Source organism: Phalangium opilio, unplaced genomic scaffold, assembly GCF_054372755.1.
Source record: "Phalangium opilio isolate 3A_F unplaced genomic scaffold, DU_Popi_V2 ptg000217l_1, whole genome shotgun sequence".
NCBI lineage: Eukaryota > Metazoa > Arthropoda > Arachnida > Opiliones > Phalangiidae > Phalangium > Phalangium opilio.
The window spans coordinates 6,696,523-6,716,499 of record NW_028324218.1 but is presented as its reverse complement, the minus strand read 5'-3'; the positions used below and the strand labels follow the sequence as shown (position 1 = coordinate 6,716,499).

Below are 19,977 nucleotides of genomic sequence, written 5' to 3'. Positions count from 1 at the left end.
CTCCTGAAAATGGACTGATTTTTTTTTCATCTGCGAAAAATGCAATCCTTTACACATTTCTATTGTCAGAAGTGAGATGAGACCAGAAGTACTGAGCTAACCAAATTCTAGACTCGGCGAAAGTGAATATTCTTGATAACACACCAACGGTTGGCCCTCTAGTGGCGGTTTCAGAATTTTCCCTCCTAAACGTGAAAGGCTCGCGTTGGTAGACGGCCGAACTAGATTCAAGCACCCGCGTCCGTGTTTCGCCGCTTTAGGTTGAGGGGAAGGGGGTAATAAATTTTTTTTGGAACTCGACCAATTTTTTCTCAGTAGTGTAGGCGCAATTCAAGCGGCATAAAATCCTCAAATTTGTTTACTAGTGCCAGGATCTACTATCAATGCTAGAGCCCTTCACTTCTGGTCTCATCTCACTTCTGCTATTGTTAATGAGTCATGGTGACAAATTTTATTATTTCAAAATTTATCGCTTTTTCTTTTCGAAATTTTTAACTCCACCGACAGATCATTATTATGAATTAATTAGTTTACACCTTTGAATGTTGATCACGTGCGACTAGAAAGTTTAATGAGCGTATGTGCCACTGTGTTGAAATCTGAGAGGATATACAATACTTACGGTGTATACAAATAAATTCACGATTATATTATGTACTCTCCATAAAAAACTCGTGCATTATTACATTTACATCTCTTTATGCTGTTATCGTTAACTTTTCCCAAAACTAAACGTGGGCTTTTGGCGTACAGGTTAGAATCGCCACTATATATTCCCAGGGATAGATTTATTTATCCCTGATAATCCTTGAACAATATACAAAACATTATTGATCTACACTCTATTCTATAAGTGAATGTAACATGTGACTAGAGTTTTTGCTAGGTGTGGTTATGTAACCATACCTAGCTTCGCGATACTGTTCTGTGTTTGTGCGTGTGTTTGTTTGTGGCCCTGGGTACACGAAAAAGAAGCGTGGGTAGAAATCGATTAAGGCCCGATCCGCTACCACATTGAAGCTCCTAATGTGAAAGTTAGCGCTATGGTCAGTGTTGGGCACATTTATTTCGATATATCTTTTTACCTATCAAAATATTTTTGTTTTCGCCCCTATAAATTTTTTACCTATCAAAATATTTTTGTTTTCGCCCCTATCAATTTTTTACCTATCAAAATATTTTGGATTTCGCCCCTATCAATTTTTTACCTATCAAAATATTTTGGATTTCGCCCCTATCAATTTTTTACCTATCAAAATATTTTGGATTTCGCCCCTATCAATTTTTTACCTATCAAAATATTTTGGATTTTGCACCTATCAATTTTTTACCTATCAAGGATAGGTTTTTACAAGTTCCCGTGATGAAATAGATAACAGACATAAGGAGAAGGAGCTTAGTTACTAACTTACTACCGCGAAATTTCCGATTATTTTTATGTGTAATTTCTTTTGACTGATCACTAGAATAAATAAACCGATTCGCCGAAACAATCCAATGAATCTGCAGGCCAGCTTCAGATTCAAAATAACTGAGGAGTTACAGCCTTTCATTCCTTCGGCATATTGTCCATCGCTTGAAACTTTCGTTCACACCGGGAGGGTGGGACCGTGGGAGCGGTGGCGAGAGTTAGCAGATTCCGGGTTAGAGCCCTGAGACCTAACCGAGGCTCTTTTTTTTCAGGCGCATGCGCGATTTTTTTCTCCGGACCGTCGGCCGCTAAAATTTACTCTCGCGTGAGTTGCGACGGCGCGAGCCGTTAGGCCAGGGATAAGGGAGTCTGATGGATTGGAAATGATCATGCGCGACCTGCGGCACCATATCTCTCCCAGTGTACCTCGCGCACGCCCCTACCTTTCCGTAGGCGATTGCTAAGTGCTGCCGCGTAGCGCCATTTTATTTGAATGAGAACTAGCTTCTATTTTTCAGATAGAGGGAGCGTCCTTTACAATTTCGTCCGGCACGACCCTACCTAACCGCTGGGGATGATGGGAGGACTATGGTGCCGTAGGTGGGGGTACAAAGGCAACGCTTAAGGTATGGGGGTTTCCACTCCATTACTCTCTCCTTCAAGGTTAGGCTTAGAAATTTGAAACTTGGTTTTTTCTCTCTCTAACGTCAGTGATGACGTACTTGCGCACCGCTGATGCGTAGTAGCTACTAGTCGGCCTCGGGTAGATCTCTCTCCAGACCTACCGGGAAGAGGGAAGGAAGGAATTCACTAAAATTTTATTAAATATATTAGAAATATCATTTTTGCTTTCAAATATTTTTAATAGGTAGCGATACCTATCAAATTTAAATCAAATTAAATATTCTTAAAAACTAATGAATCAGGAAAAGTATCAAAAAAATTCCTTAGGAATCGGAACTTTCAAACTCAATTTTTTTCATGCCTATCATTTAGGTTGATCTATCACTATCAAAATCGGTCAAATTGTGACGCCCAAGTTTCGTACTTCATATGTTTCAATGATTTACTTTTGATAGTACGAAATATCCTATCTTAAAAGATCGCTGAGATCGCCCTGCCACGAGAGAGGACCAAGGTCGAGGCTTCTAGCTTTAGCCCTCCCCCGTTAAAAATACCTACGGTCCTCTCCTAAAAACTTTCCATAAGGAAAGGGGTGATTCACCTTTCAAAGATGAAAGATAACAACTCTTTTGAGCCCCCAAAAGAAGGAGCCCAAAAAGGGCAGATTCTCTTTACCCGCGGAACCAGGAGGTTCTATGAAAAGATGTTTCTCACATTATTAAACTTCATGTAAATAAAGTTATATTTTTTTAAATGTTACTTAAAGTTGAAGTTATTTTGTACGCGACCGGCTTTAACCGTCCCCAAACTCCAAAGCCCTAAACTCCGCGCTACAAAATGATAGCTAGATTTTTTTCCAACTATCAAATAAAGTATTAGATTCAAAAAAGATATGATAGTGCCCATCACTGGCTATGGTATGAGTGTACAGCAGTTTTCCTGACTTCTGATAGACGAGAAAAAATAATAATGGCTAACAGAGGGCGTAATGGTAATTGACAAAGAAGCAATATCTGTACGGAGAACAGATGTGGGCAGGCTGCCCTGACTTTATATGGTTCTGTGCCTTTGTATTGTACACGTATTCTAGCTCGTAAACCCTGCTGAAGCAAAACACTAAGATACGTAACATCCTAACATTTTAACTGCAAATAATCATAAGATATTTAATTAAAAAATGTTTTTCTTGAAATTCGTTTCAAAATATTTCCGCACGGCCTCAAATTTATTGACAATATTTAGTATGGCGCCAATTAAAACCACTGGAGAGAAAAGATGATGTAATAAACGACGTCATCCATAAACCGCAAGTTGACCAACCGAGGTGCAGATTTTATTCGTGATGAATTACATAAGGTGGTGTTCTATTACAAAAATCTGACTAGTGACCAGGGTATCTTTCGATCAGAGACAAAAAATAACACTAGACCTTAGTGAAAAGATTTATCTATGCTCCAATAGACCAATTCGAATATTACATGCAGAGAAAAAAACTTCCAGGGGCAAGCCGCCATTCTGAATAATTTCCCTCACGCCAGGAGACATCGCTAGAGGCATGACCGGGCTTGCTAGCCTCTAACGCGCAGTGAGCTTCGGCTGCCCTCTAGTGGTGTTTCGTGGCGGGAGAGAAATTATTCAGAATGGCGGCTTGCCCCTGGAAGTTTGTTTCTCTGCATGTAATATTCGAATTGGTCTATATACTTACACTCGAGTAGAGAATGTTTGCAAGTACAAATATGGAATGAATTCACGTATTGCCAAGAACGGATTCATTCTCATAAGAACATAGGGCACGAGATATTCTGTCCCCGTCCTAGCATACTTGGTGTAGGTTCGCGTCACTTCATTCCGCCATCTATGACGGTCTGCAGCAACTATATAGATAATAGAAATGTATGCTTTTAGACACGCGACATAAATATTAGCAGACGAATCTTCTCAACCAAATATGCGAGGGATGGTACCAGAGGATAAAACTATTTCCCTATGTTCTTATCAGCATGAATCCGTTCTTGGTATTGCGTATAAAGGCAGGCAGTCTCTTATATACTTTTTCAAGTACGGTTTTTTAAAACGTCAACTAGGAAATGAAACTGAAAAGTTTGTATTTTGCGAAATCTGAGTGGGGTTATCGCCCATTGGAAGGCGATGCAGTTTGTCAGTTAACTTTACATAACAAGATCAATCACCTCGATTTCCATCATGTACTTTTATTTTCTCGCAGATGTAGGTTAACTCGCTCATTCCATAGCATAACCATTTTCAGTACGGGCAAAGCTTCGTTCTACTCAATTCAAATATTAAATCATGTTGAATAATAACTAGATTTGAAATATTACTACTGAAACGGTGATATGAACCGAATCCACTGACTCTATACACTCGCGGACTGGAAACTCAATTAACTTAAGGAAAAATTACAATTAATTGTAGAGATTTTAATCCTCGTATTGGATTACTGGATATTAATGAGTTTAAAAAAATTGTAAAAAAAATTAGTAATATCTCATCACTAGGGCCTAAGTGCGTGAAGGGGTAAAAGTGGTTAAAGGTTTATATACACCAAAAACAACAAAACTCACAAGATTATCCAAATCACTTGGCATATCATGATGGGGTTCCACATGATAGCCTTACTGACAAATCCAGTCCAGTTGGTTAGTGTTTGGTTCTGTTGGAGGTCATTTCCAATCAAACTCGGTAATATTTGAACTTTTAAGGCAACCATTTATGATTAACAGCTCAGTTTATTATGGAACCTTGGCAAAATATATAAAATTTATGAAGATTAAAATCTTCAATAATAATACTTTAAATAGGCCAATACCTTTCAACTATTCCTTCTGAATTCAGCAAAGGCTAGTTTATCAGAAATAGTATTACTATATTATCCCGTGAATCCTCCGTGATTCTTTTTATGCACAATAAACTTCTATTCTATTCTATTCTATTATTATCATGCTGGTACAGTATTATGTAACGACCTTACTTAAATTTTGATTCTTGAACCCTAGAAACCAAGTACGGAATTGGATAATGGTTAAGATCAAAGAATATAATCAAGTATTTGGAGCTTCAATCCTAATAACGCGACAGACGATATTATCCCTAATGAACAAAGATAATTAAGATTGTATTATTGGCTTATAATAAAAAGAAATTTTGATCAGAAATACCTAAATAATTCGACATCAAAGAGAATTTAACTGTCTTTGGTATATTAGGTTTAATAGAAATTAATGTTTTAAGTGATCTTAGCATACTGTAATTAAAGACTTTTGAATTTATCCTCTCTTTTATTAAAGAATCAAGGAAGTTGATGCTGGTTACTGTAAAATTCCTACTTAGTTTAGTATGATTATCTATTCGTATAATAATTGAAAAATCCAACAAACACTTGAACAAAACAAATATAGAGTTTAGATTAATCATAATTTTAATTGCGTAACAGTGTAATATTTTAAAATTAACAGAAACTGCAGTATTTCGATTATATAAGGTTTTTTGCTGTAGAGTTGAAATCGTGAAGATGTGCCATGTCCCAGGTGCAGCGTTGACTCCTCTTGGTTGAATACCAACTACTTACTTCCTAATCATAACGCGATATTTGATTGCAAAAAGGAAAGCATATTTTCTTTGTACTATATTCAATTAAACAATAAATAATCGAAAAAGGCTGAGAAATCTTACCCGCTATGCAAACAAAATGTTGAAAGATTAAATAAAACAGGAAATGTTATCAAGCTAGGCATAGATAGATTTAAATAAACAATAATAGAAATAAACAGAAATCTTACGGACTATGCAAAACAATGTGTTTAAAATATAACGAAAATTTTATCAAACTAAGCATAGGGTTAATGAATTAATCGAAATGAACAGAAAAATCTTACTCGCTATGCAAAATAATATGTTTAAAGATGAAATAAAACGGAAAATGTTCACAATCTAGGCATAGAATTAATAAATAAAAACTCTTGATAAAGAGAAAAATCTTACCGACTACGCAAAAGAAAATGTGTAAAGATAAATTAATACGAAAAAATGTTAAAAACTAAGCCTAGAATAAATAATAATAATCGAAATAAACAGAAAAATCTTACTGGCTGTGCAAAACAAAGTGTTCAAAGATAAAATAAAAAGGTGAATGTTATAAAACTATAGAATTAATACATAAAAACTAGAAATAAACAGAAATCTTACATGCTTTGCAAAATAATATGTTTAAAGATGAAATAAAACGGAAAATGTTCACAATCTAGGCATAGAATTAATAAATAAAAACTAGAAATAAACAGAAATCTTACGTGCTTTGCAAAACAATATGTTTAAAGATACAATAAAGCGGAAAATGTTACCAAATTAAGCATAGAAATAATAAGAATTCAACCTAGTAGTCATTGAATAAATAAATAAAAGGTATACTTACGAACTATTCACAACGCAATGATTCAAGTAAGTGAAACGATATAATTGTTATTAAACTTAATACATGGATGAAGGATGCGCTTGCAAAACTTTCGACGCTCAACCAACAGGATGTGCAACTCCCTATACTAAAAAGTAGACAAGTCGATACTAGCACCGCCTGGCTACCAGCGCTGGAAACCCTCGCGTAAAAAATAAAAAAATACTGGACATAAGAAAAAAACCACTGTTTTGCTTCTAGCAGACGACGCTAAGGAAAAAAATCGACGGTAACGCGTGTTTTTTCTTACGTCCAGTATTTTTTATTTTTCGCGCGAGGGTTTCCAGCGCTGGTAGCCAGGCGGCGCTAGTATCGACTTGTCCACTTTTTAGTATAGGGAGTTGCACATCCTGTAGAGCGTCGAAAGTTTTGCACGCCCATCCTTCATCCATGCTTAATATTGTAAAATTAATCTGAAATAAGGAGAAAAACTTACGTTCTGTAACACCGTGTTTAAAACATATAAACAAAATATGTGTTTTTAAAGTTCAGTAATTAGTAATCAATAATCGTAATAATGACTGAAATTTACTTTCTATTCGTGGCGCAATGGGTTTGATAAAATAAATAGAATATTTTCACAATAAAATTAATTCTCAATTGGATTAGACGAGAAACTTACCATCTATTTGTAGCGCCAAAAATTTAAGTCGAATAATCACAAAAAATGTTGTAAGTTTTCAATTCACAAATAATCGAAATAGAACACTTACTCTCTGTTCAGAACGCAATGTTATGTTTGAAATAAAAAAGAAAACGTGTTTTAAACTTGAAACTAATAAGTAATAGAAACAATCAAAGAACACTTACTGGGTGTTACATGTTGTGATCCTTTTAGGCAAAACAAAAAGAAAACATGTTCAGATGGAGTTATGGTTACAAATCGACCTGCATCTTTTCGAGCTACAACTACCCCCGAAGCTGACTTATAACACTCAGAATGAGGCTGCAAAGCGCAATAAACTAAGGTTGCCTCAATCAAATCAACTGGATTTTCTTATAGCGTTTTGCACTCGACGTGATCAATATATCATATTTTATTTCTATACAGGGTGGAAACCTTGGCCAGCAACAAGTCACGTAATTTACTCTAACAAATTTTATGATAATTACCTTCAGATTCAAGATTTTGCACCAGACTAAAAATGGATAACATCACGATGATAAGAAGCAAAGAAGAGCGAACGAGAGTCTGAACGAATGACATCTTTATATAACTGTAAAAAATCATGTTTATGGTAAGATAAATGCAGTTGGCAACGTCTTGTCTTGGATATTTTCGTTGGAAGGTGGTAAACGTCACTGAATTAAATGTTTTACAAGTATTACAGGTAGGGACGGAAATGTGCTAATAGATATCTTAAAAAATAAATTATTTCAGCATTTTAATTTTTCAAGTTTGAAGATTTTAGTGATGCGTTTTTGTTAAGAAGTTTTTCGTGGGAAAAAAAACAATAAAACACGAGGGTTTTTGGGCTGGATTCTATTTTTGGATTCCCTAGTATGCGTGAGTAATTTTATTCTGATGTTTTCCAATAAAATCTAATTCTTAATCCTTTGAAATAAACAATTATTCTATTTTCCTTGCATTGAAAAACAAAAATTTTAGGAAGGCTTTTGGTCAGTGTGTTTTAAATCACTAGTGATGGCCGATTTAGTTAATTAACCGATGTCGATACCCATAACGTACTTTTACTGGAATCGATACTGATTTTAACCGATTATTTAAGCTAGGGGAGATAACTGATTATTTACCCCAATGAAACCGATGTCGACAGGTTTTTTTACCGATTTTTACCGATTATCGACCGTTTTTACCGATTATTAACCGAGTTTTACCGATTATCAACCGTTTTTACCGATTATTAACCGAGTTTTACCGATTATCAAGTATTTTATACCGATTATAAAGCATTTTTTACCGATTATTATCCGATAAATTGATAAATTAACCTCGAGCCGATTATTTTATAAAATTGGTAAATGAATCTCGATCCGATGTGCAGGTTAAAGAGACATATCGGTCACCGATATCATATCGGTTTGTGGCCATCTATCACGAACGAAAATGCTTGGCCTGCCCGGCAAACTAATATTTGGACACACGAAAAAAAGCCAAAGTTTTCTTACCGACAACAAGTTGAAGAGCGTAGAGTTTCAAGTTGACGTTGAAGGGTTCTCCAAAGATGGAATGATTTTTCCACTCCCGAAATATCACCTTTTATACGATGTTCTTGTTGACGAGAAATGGTGATAATACTTAATTGCTTTGTTTTCGAAATTTTCATCTCCATCTACTGTTTTTAGCCTAGAATTTAATGTTGGAGCGCATGTACAGTTGTGATGGATAGGAGATCAACGTACACTTACTCTGTATATAAATAAATTTACTATTACATGGTCTAGTCAGCTTAACCAACTCGTGAAGAATTACATTTACCTCTATGTACTGTTATCGTTAATGCAATAACAAACAAGTTATGGAAACGAAATAAACCTCTCCGAGTCGAGACCAGGGTAATCTACCCAATTAAGAGGTTTTTCTTAAATAAATAGATAAATATAATTGATATTAATTAATCATTTTAATCGTCAGTAATTTACCTTAATTCTAGATAAGTCGTTTTAAGAAACTTTATTTCTAAATTCAATTTAAAAATAGCTATTGTTAACGTTGGAATTCTAGCGTTTGCCTCTTTCACAATATTTGGAAATTTAGAATAAATGTATAAGATGGTCGCAATTGGGTGAACCTTTGGTAGAAGCTTTACCACTGGGAAGCTAGACGTTTCTCGTAACCCTAGCCGTTCGCCGCTTACATCTTAAACCTAACGATGATAATGGAGTCAATATTGCTAACTGCGAACGCGGTTCGGATATTGCGAACACGTTCGCTCCGATTTGCCAACTGCGAACGCGATAACAGACATTCAGACAGACACGTCTAGTGTTATACCTCTCCGTGACCTCATCGTCACTCGGAGAAGTGAAAAACAAAAATAGTACGTTTTTCACGTACATGCAGAAGTCCATTAAATTAGCCTAGGAAGTAACCAAACGCGGTGTTTGGGACTTCACTCTCTTGTGTACCAATACTGAAAAAGAGCGACACAATAACCACCTCACGATAACTTTTCTCAGATCTCCGGTTTAAGTGTAACTCGTACCCCAAAATTTGCTCTATTGGGAGAGTAACAGCTATTGGCCGAAAATGAACACTAGCAGGGTGACCACAACAAAGCCTTGAAAAAAATATAGGAAAATAGGAAATTTACAATTGTTTTATAGGAAATTATAGGAGATGTTTCATTAAAAAAATAGGAAAATATAGGATATTTGCCATTGAAAAAATAGAAAAATATAGGATATTTGCCATTGAAAAAATAGGAAAATATAGGTTTCAAATGATTTGGAATTAGTAAGACATGATTTTCAACACAAACTGAAACAGTATTAAACAGTTCAATTTAAAAAGATTAAATAAAATTCGATAGCCAGATACCTCATGGAAATGACGGAATACTAAACTCAGGGCCCGATTAAGCAATTTTGCACACGGGGCCGAGATAATTTGCGCCCTTAAGTCGGAAAAAAAGGAACAGCAAATGTTGCTAAGGGGGAATAGTTAAACTCAATGCGCCCGCAACAAGCCTTGCGCCCGGGGCTAGCACCCCCTCGCCCCCCTTTAATCCGGCCCTGTCTATAACATACTCAAAGGGCATCTCCCTATCTCCGGAACAACCAGAGTTACGAGCCTCCAATGTAGTGTAATGCTATTGCTATGGAGGGGACATGTTAGTGAACACTTTCCTCAATAACTTGGCTCCTGTTTACTCGATACCCAAGTTTTTTGTATGGCATTGTTTGGATGGGGGCCAAATAGGACTATAGCATAATCAATGGACATCCCCGTATCTCTAGTAGAACTAGAGTTATGAGCCTCCAAATTTTTGGTGCAATGCTATCCCTATGGATGGTATGTTTTTGACCATTGTTCTCAATTACTCGGCTCCTTTATACTCGATCCCCAAGTTTTTAGTATGGTTAGATGGGGAACTCAATGCGCCCCCACCCACGGCCTCCCCTTTAATCCGACCCTGACTAAACTAAAACTAAAAACACGATCTGAAGCAAACGACAAGTTTCTTAACTCTATTTTTTGCCGTTTCCCCATAACATTTTCCATGGAGTAATTTTATCGGAGTGAGAATCATGTTCCTTAAAAGTGCCTTACTTTGCAGCTAAGTCTCCTAAATTATTGCTCCATGCTGGCAGGCTAGCAGCATTAAACAAGCTAAACGTTAGCTTGTATTATTAATCCTTGGTGGCAGAAATGTAAAACTGCATTCATGTCTGTCACACTTCAAATTTTTGAATGACATCTACTAAAACCAACAGTGAGCGCGCGCAAAATATGAAAACTTTTCGAAAAATAGGAAAATATAGGAAAATTGTCTAAATTATAGGAACTAATAGGAAGGTATCGAAAAAATAGGAAAAATTATAAAATATAGGAATTGTGGTCACCCTGCACTAGGTCTATAAAGAGACCGGAAACGCCTCCCTTCCACTGTAAAACCGAGCCCTCTCTATGTCTGGGGAAGGGATGGGGCTGTGAATTTGGGAACAGTCAAGTGCATTCGGCCATTTATGATTCTTCCGGTTCCTTTAGAGATCCAGCGTTCATGGGCTGAAGAAGACACACGCCCCGCTCTCGTGAAGAAGTACTTCCAAGAGAGGAGCTCGAGATTGCTAACAGGGTTAGGAAAGGGGGAAAATTGAATCTCCATCCACGGAGTTAGAAGGAGTTCTTACTCCAGCAGAGACGTACGCTATACCAGATATTGTAATTGTTTACTTCCTAGGCTAATTTAATGAACTTCTGGTACATGTTAGAATCTCCACAGTATAATCCTTGAACTATCTAGCTAAAAAATACTTGAACTTCTTTCAGTTATATTTAAATGATTGTAACGTGTGACTAAAATTTGAATTGACCCAAATTTAAGAAAAATACGTCTTTCTTAAGTCACTTTCAGACAACACAATTTTTTAGGGTTGAGTAATAATTTTGACCCATCTAGTTGATTCAATAGTTGTATCGTCTTAAAAGAGTTTTAGAGTTGGACAATTTAGAGTTGACAATCCATTGCCAACCAAACTCGGTAATATTGGAACTTTTAAGGCAACCAATTATGATTAACAGCTCTGTTTATTTTGGAACCTTGGCAAGATATATAAAACTCATTAAGATTAAAATCTTATAATAATACTTGAATTAGGTCAATAACTTTTAGCTATATTCTTTCTGAACTCCACAAAAGCTAGTTTATCAGAAATAGTATTAATATTATTATTATGCTGGTACAGTATTATGTAACGACCTTTCTTAAATTTTGATTCTTGAGCAGGAGAAACCAAGTACGGAATTGAACAATAGTTAAGATCAAAGTCTATAATCAAGTGTTTGGAGCTTTAATCCTAATAACGCGACAGCCGATGTCCTTCCTAATGGACAAAGATAATTAAGATTGTATTATTGCTTTGTAATAAAAAGAAATTTTGATCAGAAATACCTGAATAATTCGAGGTCAAAGACAATTTAACTGCCTTTGGTATAGGAGGTTTAATAGAAATTAATGTTTTAAGTGATCTTATCAAACTGTAATTAACGGATTTTGAATTTGTCTTCTTTTTTGTTTAAGAATCAATGAGGTTTATGCTGGTTACTGTACAATTCCTACTTAGTTTAGTATGATTATCTCTATTCGTAATATAATTCAGAAATCCACCAAACACTTGATCAAAATAAATACACAGTTCGGATTATTCATAATTTTAATTGCGTAACAGTGTAATATTTTAAAATTAACAGAAAGTGCATTAAGTCGATTATATAAGGTTTTTTGCTGTATAGTTGAAATCGTGAAGATGTGCCATGTCCCAGGTGCAGCGTTGACTCCTCTTGGTTGAATAGCAGCTATTTTTTGTCTGTATAAGAATATTTGAAATTAACAAGTGTTGACACTAATCATGTAAAGAAACTTCTAAAATCAAACACAAAATTGTAGGATGGTATAAACAAAATGTTGAAACATAAAACAAGTGTTATCAAACTCTAGCAATATTCAATTAAAACTCGAAATAAACAGAAAAATCTTACCCCCTTTGCATTACAAAATAATTAAAGATAAAACGGAAAATCTTTTAAACTAGGCATAAAATTAATAACCGAAAACTCAAAATGAACAGAAAAATCTTACAGTCTAAGCAAAACAAAATGTTCAAATATAAAATAAAATGGAAAATGTTATTAATGAAAAATAAATCAAATAAATAGAAAAATCTTACAGTCTATGCAACGATGTTTAAAGATAAAATAAAACAAAAGGATAATAGTTCAACTTAGAAGGCATTGAATAAATAAATGAAAAATAAACAGAGAAATCTTACCAACTACGCGTAACACAATGTTCAAATTAAAGTTAAAATAATGTTATCAAACAAATTATAGATTAATATACTCGACATAAACAGAAATCTTACGGGCTATGTAAAAGAAAATGTATAAAAATAAAATGAAACGAAAGTGTTATCAAACTAAGCAAAAATTAAATTAATAAAAATAAACGTAATAAACAGAAAAATCTTACGGTCTGTAAAAATTGTTTAAAGACAAAATATATCGGAAAATGTTATCAAAATAGGCAGAAATGAATGAATAAAAAAATCCCAATGAACAGAATATTCTTACCGACTATGCAAAAGAAAGTGTTTAAAGCAAAATATATCGGAAAATGTTATCAAAATAGGCAGAAATAAATGAATAAAAATAATCTCAATGAACAGAATATTCTTACGGTCTATGCAAAATAAAGTGTTTAAAGGCAAAATATATCGGAAAATGTTATCAAAATAGGTAAAAAACAAATGAATAAAAATAATCTCAATGAACAGAATATTCTTACCGACTATGCAAAAGAAAGTGTTTAAAGCAAAATATATCGGAAAATGTTATCAAAATAGGTAAAAAACAAATGAATAAAAATAATCTCAATGAACAGAATAATCTTACTGACTATGCAAAAGAAAATGTTTAAAGGCAAAATATACCGGAAAATGTTATCAAAATAGGCAGAAATAAATGAATAGAAATAATTCCAATGAACAGAATAATCTTACTGTCTATGCATAAGAAAATGTTTAAAGGCAAAATATATCGGAAAATGTTATCAAAATAGGCAGAAATAAATGAATAAAAATAATCTCAATGAACAGAATGATCTTACTGCCTATGCATAAGAAAATGTTTAAGGATTAAATATATCGGAAAATGTTAACAAAATAAGCAAAAAGTAAGTGAATAAAAATAATCCCAATGAACAGAATAATCTTACCGCCTATGCAAAACAAAGTGTTTAAAGGCAAAATATATCGGAAAATGTTATCAAAATAGGCAGAAATAAATTAATAAAAATAATCCCGATGAACAGAATATTCTTACGGACTATGCAAAGAAAGTGTTTAAACGCAAAATATATTGGAAAGTGTTATCAAAATAGGCAGAAATAAATGAATAAAAATAATCCCAATGAACAGAATATTCTTACAGACTATGCAAAAGAAAATGTTTAAAGAAAAATAAATCAGAAAATGTTAACAAACTAGGCATAGAATTAATAAATAAAAACTCAAAATAAACTAAAAAAATCTTACTTCCTTTGCAAAACAATGTTTAAATTTAAAATAAAACAGAAAATGTTATCAAACTAAGCATTGAAATAAATAATAAATAATCAATATAAAAAGAGAAGTCTTACCTCCTATGCATTTCAGAATGTTCAAAAACCAAATATGAATGTAAGCACATTTCTTCTTAATATTTTCCCTCCATGTGTAAGGGAGCCATACATGAAAATAGATGGAACCCATCCGTCAAGAAGTTCGGCCGTCTCTTGAAAATAACCAATATCTCATAGATTCTCCTAAACACGCGTAAGGTCGACGTGGGGGTGGGGAGTGGACTATGGTGCGATCCGACTAAGGGAATTTATTCCTTCCTTCTACTTTAAGGTATGGCTCCCTGGATCCACATTATAATACGATAAATCTTACTCTCTATACAAAGCGGAACGTTAAAAAATGAAAAGAAAATGATTATTTTTACAAATTAGACATACGATTAAAAATTTACCACTAGCAATAAGCAAATAATACTTACTGACTATTCACAGCACGGGGTTTTCAGCCAAATATGCAGGAAAAACAAATGTGTTTCAACTTGAAATCATAATTGAGCAAAGCAGACAAACTTACTGTCTAAAATAGAGCACAAATAAAGAAAAACGTGTCATTAAAGATGAGATTATCATTAAACAAACTAGAATGTTAACTTACTATCTATACGTAAAGCAAGAGGTTTTCAGTGAAATAAACAAAAAAAATTAATACATAATTGAAATATTTAAAATAAACTGTGGAACTTATTTTCAAACACAAATTATGGAAATAAGAAGGGTTTACTTACGAACTATTCACAACGCAATGATTGAAGTATGTTAAACAATATAATTGTTATTAAACTTAATATTGTAAAATAAAAGTGCAATAAGGAGAGAAACTTACGGCCTGTAACACGGTGTGTAAAAGATATAATCAAAATACGTGTTATTAAAGTTCAAATAATAATCTTTGTAAGTTCTCAATCTACATATAATAGAAATGGCGAACTTACTCTCTGTTCAAAACGTAATGTTTTATTTGAAAAATAAAAAAATTGAGTTTTCATTTTTAAATTAAACAAAAAAAAAAACAGTAATAATCAGAGAAACACTTACTGGCTGTTTCATGTCGTGATGCTATTTTAGAAAAACAGAAAGAAAACATTTTAAGACGAAGTTATTGCTACAAGTCGATCTGCTTCTATTCAAGCTACATCTACACCATGGATAAAGAATGCGCGTGAGGAAATTTGTTTTCACGCTATAGGATAGGCAACTCCCAATCTCCGACGACAGATTACTCTTTAAATACTCTGTTCCAGATTCGGTTGTCAGCACGCGTAAAGCAAGGTCTCTATGTAACGTAGCTTTGTTCGTGCTGACAAGAGACGAAAAATACTCATTTTAAGGATTTAAATCTCGACATTTTAGATCGTGAAAATCCTATAGCGTGAAATAAAATTTCCACACGCCCACTCTTTATCCATGTCTACACCATGAAGCTGACTCATAGCGCGATAATAATTATGATAATTACCTTCAGATTCAAGATTATGGACTAGACTAAAAATGGATAACATCACGATGATAAGAAGCAGAGATGAACGCACGAGAGTCTGAAGGAAGGACATCTTTGTATAACTATAAAAACCATGTTTATGGTAAAGTAATTGCAGTTTGCACCGTCTTATCTTGGACATTATGTTGCAAAGGTGCTAAACGTCACTAAATTAAATGTTTTACAAGTATTACAGGTAGAGACTGAAATGTACTAATACGTTCACAGGAAATAAAACATGAAAATTGGTTAGTCCGTCCCTGATTACAGCGTAGTCATTAAGATTTAAAATAAATTAATTGCTTCAATCTTCAAGCCCTATTTGTTTGCAAACACAGGATTAAAACAGTCAATTTGATTAAAAGTATTAACAAACTAAACCGATTTGAAAATGGCAGGAAAGCTGCGAGTGAGACGCGGTAGACGAATTGGGAGCATCTGATCTGTCAATTAAATGCTTCATCCCTTCAATGAAATGCTCTATGACTCTACCAAAATGAGGTAGAGTATGACGTAGAGGACAATACTTCGTATGAAAGTTCCTACTCTTCAGTAAAACCGAGTATTGGATGCTATCACCAGTTCAACGAGTTGAGAGAAGGATTTAAAACTACACCTAGGCACTGCCGATTTATAGGTTTATTAAATTATCTCACCCATTGGAGGGTATATAAAAAGATATATAACAACCCTACATTTAAATTGCAAACAATCATCAGAAATTTAATGGAAAAAACTCCCTGTTCATTAAATTCGTTACAAAATATATCCTACGACCTCTAAGAAATTTAGAAAAGAAAGCCTGGCCATGAAGGGATATCTAGTTTATTAGGGAGAAGGTATAAGATGCCCAAGTATTCCATAAACAGCAAGACGGCCAACAAAAAAGTGCAGATTGGATTACATGACGCAGTGTTTTAATATTAAAGTCAGACTAGTGACCAGGGTACCTTTCGACCGGAGACAAAAACGAATACCAGACCTTAGTGAAAAGATAATACTTACACTCGTGTAGAGTAGTATCTGGTAGTACTAATGTGGAATGAAGGAACGTTTTGCGTATAATAGTGGCAGGCAGTCTCTTTTATACAATTTCAAATACTGTTTTTTAAAACAGCAAACTATAGAAATGAGGCTGAAAAGCGTGTTGTTTTAAATAATATGGCACACGTTCTAGATTTAAAACTACAAGCAAAATTTCGCTGGCAGTTACCAAAACTAGGAAAAATGGAGCGATCAATGACTTCATAAAATGGGATCATTTGCCAAAACACACCATAATATTTGGGTGTAATTCTCGAGCGGGGGGGAGGGTTATTTGCCAAATACCTCGTGCCTTTGCTTACTTTACTATTTGTACTTGTAACCCACCCAACTATTGAAGGAAACCACGGTGGGAAACAATGCAGATCCTTGAGGTCCCTATTTATTCTGTACTGCCTTACAGGGTTATAAACATATTAAGTTAAAGAAATCTTGAAATACTATGATAAGTCAATTAGGTCAAACTTTTCACGATAAACGATGACATATGGTATATCTACGATCTATAAGTCCGATCACTGACAAAGAGGTCTAATCCACAAGTCCCTAATAATGAAGACACATTCATTTATTAACAATTGTTTTTAAACTACTCTTTCATCTAAAAATTCAGAGTTGATTCAGTTGAATGGTTTAAAATATCCCGTTAAGCCTTGGCGCGAGCAAAGTGAGGTTAGCGCCCATTGGAAAGCGATGCTGTTTGTCACAGCAGGATCAATCACCTCGATTTCCATCATGTACTTTTATTTTCTGGCAGATGTAGGACATCCGTTACACTCGCTCATTCGATAGCATAACCATTTTCAGTAGAGACAAAGCTTTGTTCCATTTATTTCATATATTAAATCCCATTTATAACGTAGACCCAGATAGCATTGATTAAACTACGTTATATTGAATTAACTGCGATGAAATAGACAGTTAAAACTTAGAGAATTGAATAACTCTAGAAGATTTTATTCCTGGGTTAGTTTAGGCTTAAGAGGTCCGCTCTTAAGAGTAAGAAATAAACAACCCGTTCACTTCAGTAGCAAGCAAAAAAGTGTCTCTTTATTGTTAACATCCAAATACAATCTTTTGGGGGGCCTCTTCGTGGAAAAGTACCACGAAGGGAAGGTATCTAAAAACAGGTCCGGTGCACGTGTGTCAATAAGAATGGGCTTGGTGAGTGAAAGGGTTTGAAATACATGTATCTAAGAGGGAAGGCTAGAGATACATGTATCAAGCTTGAAACGCCCGTTACATCACCCCCTCCCTACACGAGAGTTTGTCCCCTAAACTCTTAAAGAGTAGCAAGGTTTAAAGCTACCTAGGCCTGGGGTAGAAAAAAAAATAACCTAATATAGGGCTTCATCTTTAAAATGATGGGAATAAGGGACAATTACCGAAAACCTATATTCTGATGGGACTAGTTCAAAAGTAGCTACATTTTAAAGCTTACACAGGGTGCTAAAACGGTAATAAAGAAATCAATAGCCGTGGCACAATGCGAGAGGGGAGGCTTGAAAATAGTTGAATCTAGTAACCGTAGGATCAGAAAAATACACTTGTTTAACAATAAAAGTAATAACAGGTAGTAAACCGAATTCAAAAAATGTTAACAATTAGCAAGGTAACGAAATTAACAGGTAGTAAACCGAATTCAAAAATGTTAAAAATTAGCAAGGTAACGAAATTAACAGGTAGTAAACCGAATTCAAAAATGTTAAAAATTAGCAAGGTAACGAAATTAACAAACAGTCATATTTACATAGATACGTTAAAGGCAATATGGCCGAAATATTGAATATTATGAACAATACATCAAAATATAAATGGGAAACATATGTACAGAATAAAATTTCCTAGGTTCAGATTCTAAGCCGAATATTTTGCCGGGGCGCGTACACTCTGGCGCAGCGACATGTTTCTATACCGCCTAGTCTCGATCCGAGTGGGAACGGAAGTGGAAATTGGTTTCTTAGCACGTCGAATGGGTCGGTGACCGGAACCAGTTATTGGCTTAGGTGGCGGAAGCGCGATTGGCGCGTTTGAAAGGTCGGGCTCCCGAGAAACATATCGTTTCATGTTCTGAACATGGCCTGTTCCAATAAGTTTACCCGACATGTCATGAACGTGGAAGTTCACCTTGTTGGGGAATTGGTCCCCAAGTCGTAGAGGACCTTCCCAAATATCCGCGAGTTTTGCGTTGAAACCTTTCGAGGCGTCCGATTGGTAATGCGTTTTTAAGCAAATCAAATCACCTGGTTTCAATGTAATTTCACTTCTGTGTTTATCGTAGTGAGACTTTTGTTTCAATTTTTCTCGCGAGAGATGAGTTTTGACCTCCTCATTAATTTTCTCGAGTCGAGCTCTGGAGTTCTCGAGATAATCGGCTTGTTTTTGGGAGCGCGCCGGAGGGAGATTTCCTTGTAAAAACAGATCAAGGGGACCACATATTTTACGACTAGTCGCGAGTTCGAACGGAGTGAAACCAGTTGACTCATGGGTTGCACTGTTAATGGCGAAGGTGAAGTCCGAGATGTGTAAATCCCATTTTCTTTGGTCACCGTCGATGAATGCGCGCATCATTTGTTTTAAGTCGCGGTTGCTACGTTCCGTCGGGTTGGACTGAGGGTGATAAGTTGTAGTCCAACGTTGAGTCACGCCCCAAGATTTGCAGTAGGAGTCTAAATCAAGCGAGGTAAATTGCGAGCCTTGGTCGGATAAGAGGTATTTCGGGTAACCCCAAATGTTGAATACTCGGTCACGAAGAGTGGAAGCTATGACGTTTGTGGTAGCGCGTCGTATTGGAATAGCAGTCGTGAACCTAGTATAGCAGTCTATGACCACGAGGAGATATTTGTTTCCCTTCGAGCTAGGGTTGAAAGGCCCTTGTAAATCTGTGGCTAGCATTTCACCAGGGTACGAGGTCTGCGTTGAGACCATGTGGCCCATGGGTTTTGAGTTCCTGGGTTTAGAAACCTGGCACGTGTGGCAAGAACGGACGTAGGACTTTATATCGCGGTTCATCTTGTGCCAAAAAAGGTTGGCGGCGGCGCGAAGAGTCGTTTTTCTAATTCCAAAGTGACCGGAAAGAGGGTGGTCGTGTATTTGTTTCAAGAACTTGGTTTTCAAGGCTTCGGGAACCACGAGTTTCAAAATTTCTGTA

The 19,977-nt window shown here is 35.2% G+C and overlaps 4 long non-coding RNA genes across 4 annotated transcripts; 1 reads left to right on the top strand and 3 right to left on the bottom strand.

Annotated features, from left to right (window-relative positions):
• The first annotated feature begins 1,614 nt into the window (after positions 1 to 1,614).
• LOC149615970 (uncharacterized) lies at positions 1,615 to 5,208 on the top strand. Its single transcript, XR_016375757.1, has 2 exons — positions 1,615 to 4,735; positions 5,050 to 5,208. It is a non-coding gene; the product is annotated as an uncharacterized LOC149615970 (long non-coding RNA).
• A 1,922-nt stretch (positions 5,209 to 7,130) lies between these two features.
• Positions 7,131 to 8,785, bottom strand: LOC149615969 (uncharacterized). Its single transcript, XR_016375758.1, has 3 exons — positions 8,634 to 8,785; positions 7,314 to 7,720; positions 7,131 to 7,219 (listed from the first exon to the last, which is right to left on the bottom strand). It is a non-coding gene; the product is annotated as an uncharacterized LOC149615969 (long non-coding RNA).
• Positions 8,786 to 12,313: 3,528 nt separating this feature from the next.
• On the bottom strand, positions 12,314 to 14,822 carry LOC149615968 (uncharacterized). The gene is made up of 3 exons (XR_016375940.1): positions 14,725 to 14,822; positions 14,324 to 14,621; positions 12,314 to 12,494 (listed from the first exon to the last, which is right to left on the bottom strand). It is a non-coding gene; the product is annotated as an uncharacterized LOC149615968 (long non-coding RNA).
• Positions 14,823 to 15,124: 302 nt separating this feature from the next.
• LOC149615967 (uncharacterized) lies at positions 15,125 to 17,048 on the bottom strand. The gene is made up of 4 exons (XR_016375748.1): positions 16,788 to 17,048; positions 15,762 to 15,865; positions 15,341 to 15,361; positions 15,125 to 15,240 (listed from the first exon to the last, which is right to left on the bottom strand). It is a non-coding gene; the product is annotated as an uncharacterized LOC149615967 (long non-coding RNA).
• Positions 17,049 to 19,977: the final 2,929 nt, after the last annotated feature.